At 43.1% G+C, this 7,573-nt stretch overlaps 1 protein-coding gene across 1 annotated transcript in view; it reads right to left on the reverse strand.

Annotated features, from left to right (window-relative positions):
• Has2 (hyaluronan synthase 2) overlaps positions 1 to 7,055 on the reverse strand; it is a 27,026-nt gene extending 19,971 nt beyond the window's left edge. Inside the window, exon 1 of the mRNA XM_028767567.1 lies at positions 6,506 to 7,055. The gene's annotated coding sequence lies outside the window, so the exon portion shown is untranslated. The remainder of the gene's footprint in view (positions 1 to 6,505) is intronic.
• Positions 7,056 to 7,573: the final 518 nt, after the last annotated feature.

The following is a 7,573-nucleotide window of genomic DNA, read 5'->3' on the forward strand; positions in this document are numbered from 1 at the left end:
CATATGTGTAAAACTTTCTGAGACAATCCTTAATTCAAACACTCTGTTACACAAACCTACTTTTCTACTAGAAGAAGAGTATATGTCTATGTGGCTTTTCTGTTCATTTAGGGTTATTTCAGTCCTAGATCCTAAGATGATTTAGAAATTTACATTCTGTATATATTAAAAATGTAAAACTTGAGTTTTCGGAGTGGCAGGATCAGAGTTTTAGCTCACTGACTTACAAATAGCAACTGAACTTGGACTTGGTAGCAATTACTTAGTAAATTCCATTCTCCCCAGAAATCTAGGTTAAAACAAAATGTAAGAGAAGAGGTTTCTCAAGTACAGTATAATCTTACAATCTATCTATCTATCTATCTATCTATCTATCTATCTATCTATCCATTCATTTATTTACCTGCCATTTTTACTAATGTATGCCATGACATAGAATGCTGCCTGATTTACAGTTAATGTACAGTAAGTATCTATTGAATGAATGATGTTTCATCAAAATTGTCATCATCATCACAATTATCACTCTTTTGTAGAGGCTGCTAACATTTATTTATCATTTGTAGATAGTAGAGAAAGGCTTTTTTCATTTTAAGGCATAATATTGTTCACCTGTCTGTAGGTGGCAAGCATATTATTAATCACATATTGCAATACACGTATGTATATGACCAAGAAACAAACATGTTGAGCACTGAAATGACAAAACTTCAAAGTCACGAACCAGGAGTAGGACCCACACAGTGTCCTAAATTCAGATAGCATTTGCAGAGAAATTTTGAATCCTTATGAGAAATTAAACCAGACCCTTTTTTTTCTAGCTAAAATAAACCAAAACCATATAGTATGAAGAAAGAAAAGGAAGAACTTTCAGATGTGTTCTTTAGTGCGTAGAGAATGAATGTGAAGCCAGATATTCAAATTCAAATATTCACCTAGGCTTCTGTACTACCCCATATGCACATAACTGAAGAGATGGAAAATAATGTTGCTTCTGAATAAGCTACTGGCCCATCTATGCAAGTGTTGCTTTAATGACAGCAGCAGAAACCCCACCTTGCCATGAGAAAGACACTACTGTTCCAAGTGCTGCCACCTGTGGATGGGGACAATGCTTTACTGGTAGCCCATCTCCCACGCATGAGACCCCAGGTCAGCAAGCATCAGGCAGAGCCTGTTCCTCACCATTGACCTTTCATGTCATAAAGACAGGAAGCTATTGAATAACAGGAGGCTATGAGCTGCTCTCCTTGTCTTGGGACCCTGTTGAGAACAGAGGGCTCACAGATTTCAGATAGGACTCCTCTACATTTGATCTGGGGAGCTGAAGTTCCCTCAGATATGCTGTATGAGCATCTGGAAAAAGCAACCGAGATTAGGTCAGAGGGTACTGTCCCAGTGTTTACGGTTTAATGACTTTGAGGAGTCCCAGACCAGCTCTAGAAGACTTTGGGGCAATAAAGATAATAAAGACAGAAGATATGCAAGATTCCAGAGAGCAATTATAAGTTGCAATCTGAGCAGCTTTATGAGTATCGGGGTCAGGTTTGGGGTATGAGGGATAAGAAGATCATCTTTTACACACTGAAAGGCTGTCCCCTGAGATCCCATTCTGTTCACTAATCCTCACACAGCTTTGTAATTTGGCTCTAATGACTTGTGGTTGTATGTGTTCATGTATGTTGACTGTTCAACTGGAGAGATTATGAGGCCTAGGCCAGATTAGCAAAAGTTTTGACATCAGATGTACTTATGTTTAAACCCAGCTTTGTCATTCATTCCAGAGAATGTGGCCTAAGGAAAGAGGGTGAGTTGAGATCCTCCTTTTAATCACTGGGTAACCTTGAACAAGGTGCATAAGATAAGCTACCCTCAGTTTCTTAAACTATGGGATAGTGCTGTCATATGGAGTCACAAACAAAGATAATGAGATTGACAAAAAGGAGAATCCCATTCAAATACTTAAAAAGAAATAACTATTAATGAGATCTTTGTGATTCTATTCTCTTGAAAAGCATATTTACTTGAAATATGGCATATATTTTTAAATGTTTCTTGTGGACATTATTGTTGATACAAGGCAATATTTTAATGCAAATAAGGAACAATAATTGGTAAAGTAAACTTCTGCTTCCTCTCCTCCTCATTACATTTTCAAATTCATTAAAGACTCTAAGTTGTGACCAATAAGTAATCACATCAAGGCACAGAGATGACAGGAGTCACTTAAAGGATATTTCATTAACAAAAACGTTGCTCCAAACTCTATGGATATATAGAAGCAGCACTGGAACATAAACTTTCTTTACCATAAATTCATTGAAATGTTTTATAAGTGCTTCATTTTTAATCCTATAGGCCCTCTATGCTATGCACAATCTGTAGAACTGGGAGTATTGGTGCAGGCATGTGACATCAGCAAAAATAATGGCTACTTTCGTCTTCATAATAAAAAGGATTCACAGGGGGAACTTTCTGCTAGCTAGTCACAAACAAAGTACAGATAGTGAATGAAAGGTGAGGAGGTAGTGTTTCCCAATTATTGCTGTAGATACAATTGACTTAAAGCCATATGAAATCAACTGGCATGTTAATGATCACACCAGTATTCCCTGATACAAGCTGCACCTAGAGTTACACAAAATTTTAATGTTCAACAAAGCCTGGGCTAGCCATCACTGAGTTAGAGTTAAAGTCCTCCTTCCCCAAGATGGGCATTATATGATTTCCTTCTGTTAGTTTTTTTTTTTTTTTTAATTAGAAATCTGAGCTGGAAGTTGAAGACCATGGGAGGCCAAATCTTCATATCGGAGCATATCAATGCTATTCTCTTCCTGTGACCTGTGCTCGTTTCTTTATCTCTTGAAGTTGCCTTGCTGTTTCCAGCCTCACCTAGGCTTTCCTACCAACAACCCTGGAGCCAACTAGGCAGGATCAGAATACAAAGCCTTTTAACAGCCCTGTCACTCTAATGGAACTTGGGGTTTCAAATGACTTTCAGTTGTGCCATCAGTTTTAATCATGTGCTTCTCTGATGTCAGTCTTCCAACTGCTAGTGGCTCCTGAGCTTCACCAACCTGCACAGTGTTCGTAGTGGAAAAGGAAATCACAGTGAGTTGACATGGAATCTTCTTTTGACTTGGACTTAGAAACTTACACTTTAGGTTAAAATATTACACGATGAACTGCCACACAAATGTCCAGGCTCTGTGAAATAATGTAAAGCTCTATGTAATAAGAGAAAATGATAAAAGGCAAGCTATATTAACTCGTGGCAATGGCTTTTCTATACAGAAAGCTCTAACTCCTATTCAGTTAATGCGGCAGCTTCCAAGAGCTCTGTCCCTATCCTCCCAGCTTCTAGAAGAACACAGCCTAGGTATGCATGGCTGAAAAGAACTTAGAAAAGACTCAGAGCTCACTTATTAGTCCCTCGTTACATTAATTTGTGAGCTGCATATCATGCAAGAGGCAGGAAGTTAATGACATACAACTCTTTATTATTCATTCTCAGATTTAAAATTATATTTGTAATAAAAAATCCCCAAAGGAGATCTCCACTTTTAATCCAAGATACAGACTTAACCCACAGTGCCAGAAAATCTTGGTTGGAACAGATAACACAAATGGAAAGGCGTTTATGAAACTCAATGCTGTGAAGCTACATCCTATAGAGTCAAGAACAAGGAGTACCTAAGGCAAGCTAACCTACTTTCTAGTAACTATCTCTTAGTCACCCATTGAGCAAGTCCTGTTTTCCTGGACAACAGCTGTCTGTATATTGTGTTCATCGTGGAAGAGGAAATCACAATGAGTTGACATGGAATCTTCTTTTGACTTGGACTAAAAAGAGAGCAACAAGTCTGCCATTGGTTAACCCTTTCTCCATGCCAACCCCAAACTTTCGGAAGCAGAAAGCAAATGGCAAAGTCTCTCCCCTGCAGTTTTCAGGGAGAGAGTGATATTCAAATGTTATGCTAATCCTTAATCGGTTACATATTTGGACTTTATATGCTGATGACTTTGTTTGATAAAGTTTGGGTTAAGCTTTAGATATAACAGAAGCAATCTAAGTACAATGTATCTAATCCATACATTTACAATGCATGCCTCAATTCACCTAACTCTGGCAATGTGTATGGGTACAAGAGCAGGAAAGATGATATTCCAGATACAAGGCGTTAATGTAGAACCTTCATATAGGACTTGAGTTTGTCTAGAATTGAGAACAAGCGGTACACAACATATATGCCACATCTGTACTTTATGGCTCTAAGTTTTCACTGAAAAATGTAAAAGAACCTTTCTATCTTCTAGGAACACCTGTGGGAGAAGATTATTAGTATTCAAAAAACACTATCTCATTTGAATGACTAATCTTTCCTAGGAAAATGTAAACATTAAGTTTATGAATGAGTCATTTTGCATAAGCTGGACGACAAAGAACAAAGGTTTAAAGTTTGGGTTCTTTTTAACCCAATTATTTTTGTAGAATGTAAAATATCATGCATAAATAGGTTCCTGGGCATGGATATTTGTTTTAGCTCATTCCACGGAAATACATCTTTCAATTCAAAATACTTGTATTCTCAGATCAAATATGTATTGACCATTCAAATATTTATTCTTTAAAAAAAAACTATTAAAAACGCATCACATCTAGATTTAACACCTCCAAAGGTACACTGCCTTATGCCTCTCTTCAGTGAGAAATCCCAGGCTAAGCCTTTGAAATCTACAATGGGCTGGGAAGCTGGTCTCCCCACTTCAAGGAAGCCCATCTACTGTTTGCTTTACACTAAGCAGACCTTGAATGAGTATATAAACTCTGGACTCTGGCTGGGGGGGGAGGAGGGGGAGCTTCCTGGCCAATCAGAGCCTCCAAATCTATTTCATCACACACCCCTCCCAGGGTGTGACATCAAATGCAATCCCAGTCCAGCCACGTGGGTTGAAGGAGTGTAGCCTTTCTGTGCAGCTGCTACAGAGACTCATTTGGCAGTAAAGGGTCCCAGGAGGTAGTGAAGTGAGCTGGGCGGGACAGGGCCTCCTGGGCTTCTACAAGTCCCAAGCCAGGACGCGGTTGCTGCAGCTGGCTTCCTAATGGCAAGGGTACCCGAGTCAGGATAGTGTGGCCAGGAGTTTGGGGGACTATCCAGAGCGTTGCTGGTGGAAACCCGCACCTACGACTACGTAATAAGACCTGAGTCTTAAACGCCTTCTTCCTCAGATACCGCCTATGCTTCCAGCCCTTCCTCCAAGTCTTAATGGTCCTTTCAGAGCTGTTTCCCCTGGGCTGCCTTTCTTAGGCCAGAGGAAGCCGCCTCTGTCGCCACTAAGTTCTCACCCTTATAACAGACCATCCTTTCAGACCCGCCCTCTGGTTCACCGGGACCGATTTCTAAGCCCTGGCTCACGCTGGGCGGGAACCACCGTGACGAATTCGGCCCAAGGTGTTGATTATGCCTTCTCTGGCTCTCCTCCCACCTCTTCCCAGGCTCCCAGGGCCCCTCGACCCCACATTGGGCAAGGGGCTAGAGACAAGAGTCCCCAAATCCCTCACACAACAGCGTCTCCAGCTGCAGCGGAGGAAAGACGCGCCAGCGTGCTCCGTGCCACGTCGGATTTGGCTCGGGACTGGGTGCAGCTGCGGGAGCGCAGCGCTGTCCCCGCGCACGCCCTGCCCATGGGCTGCGAGCCGGCCAGCCGGCGCAAGGAGGGATGCGCGCTCTCCTCTCTCCACCAGTGACGAATGCCACAGCCTGCGCGAGGGACCCCTTGCCTCAGAAAGGCTTTCGCAGAGTGGCTGTGCCCGGATGCTCGATGCCCGGACACTTTAATGGAGTTTGGAAACTGCAAAGGAGTGGAGGCCCTGGAAGGGGGGGAGTGGCTGAACCAGGATGGTAGCGAGAGGAGGTGGCGCAGGACTTTCCTTCGTGAGATCTCTTCCAGCTTAACGTAGTTGGAAGCCCGGACCGTTTAACCCTTTCAGTGTAAGCCAAAATTAAGCTTTTTTTGTTTATCCACCCCCCACTCCCACCCCCGGGCACAGAACTGTGTCAGGGTGTTCCTGCCCATATACTGGTTGGGGGGTGGGGGAGAAAGAAGGGAAGGATAGGAAGGTAAGGACAGCTGTGGGATGCATTTTCCTTACACAGTGGAAATCCTTGTTTTCTAACTCCGGAGCCCCTTTGACGCTCGGGAAGATGCCCAGTGGAAAAGTACACCTCGGGACAATCAGCCTTCCTTGGCCACGCAAGTTACCTGTGCGCCCAGAGAGGCAGCGGATTTCACCGGATGATAAAAACCCAGGGTATGCTGGAGACTTGATAGTGATTGCCAATATTCCCTCATGTGCAGTCTGTTGGGGGGGGGACTTCAGACCTCAAATATTTCTATAGAAACTAGGTATTTTTTTTTTTTTTAGCTCTGTTGATAATTTCTTCTCTACCCCCGATCTATCTAGGACATTCAAAGTTCACCCAAACGTGCCTGTATAACGTACCTTGTTCAGCTCCTGCTCATAGACTCGTCCTGCGCCTGTGTGGTCCCGGAGGGTCGCGGAAGGAAGTTTCCAAAATTGAGGTAATAAAAAAATCAGATGAATTTGAGACGACCGGCCAAAAAAAATAAGAAATTTAGAAACAACATTTAAAAACAAAAGGGGGGAGCCTTAAGTGCTTGGTTCTCCCCTCTTTGAGAAGAAATTGCACTAATATTCTCTCTTTTATTATTTCCGTTGCGTTGAAGTCTTCTAATTCTTTTTGTTAAATGTGCTTTAAAAATAAATTAACTTTTCCCCCTATTTTGCTATTTGCTCCAATCTCCTTCCCTCCGACAACGCAAAGTCTCTTTTTTCACATCAACCTAAAAGCCTGGTGAAGACTCAGCAGAGCCTAGCAAAAGCAGAATGAAGAAGTCTTTGGCTGGTTCAAGTCCCCGGTTCAATGGGCTGCTCGAAGCCAGGACTGGGTAATTCTTTCCAGACGCCTTGACTTCGCCTTCTTCGCTGTTGTTGCCTTTCTGCCTCCTCCAACTTAAGGGGGTCTTAACAAGTGAGCCGGTGGGTGTTTTAATAGGACGGAGGAGGGAGTGGGGGTGAGGGGAGTGGAGGAGGGAGGTGTAGACTGGGGAACCCGGAGGGGAGGGACTGGGCGGGATGGGAGGCGGGGAGGAGTGTGGGGGGAGAGAAATTGGCCATTCAAAACCCTCTCAGAGCTAGAGACCGCTTCTAAACTCCAATGAATTCAATTAACTTGATTGTTAACGTGTGCAGAGAAACGCAGCGCACAGATGCTGACCACCGCCTGATACCTCTCCTCCGGCAGTGACAGCGGAGCCGGGAGCCCTGCTCAGCAAATATTGCTGAAGTCTGTCTGCTTTACAAGGATTCCCTCAACTTGATGAACTCCCTGTTGCATATAAGTGATTTGTTTTAAGGCCAAACGGTTCTCTTAGGTTAAATCACTGTCCTGGGAGGGATACAGGCTGTGTGTGTGTGTGTGTGTGTGTGTGTGTGTGTGTGTGTACGCCCGCGCTATCTGGAGCCTCCCCAAACCGCCTAGGACGCTAA

This window comes from Grammomys surdaster, unplaced genomic scaffold (genome assembly GCF_004785775.1).
Source record: "Grammomys surdaster isolate TR1022 unplaced genomic scaffold, NIH_TR_1.0 63, whole genome shotgun sequence".
Taxonomy (NCBI): domain Eukaryota; kingdom Metazoa; phylum Chordata; class Mammalia; order Rodentia; family Muridae; genus Grammomys; species Grammomys surdaster.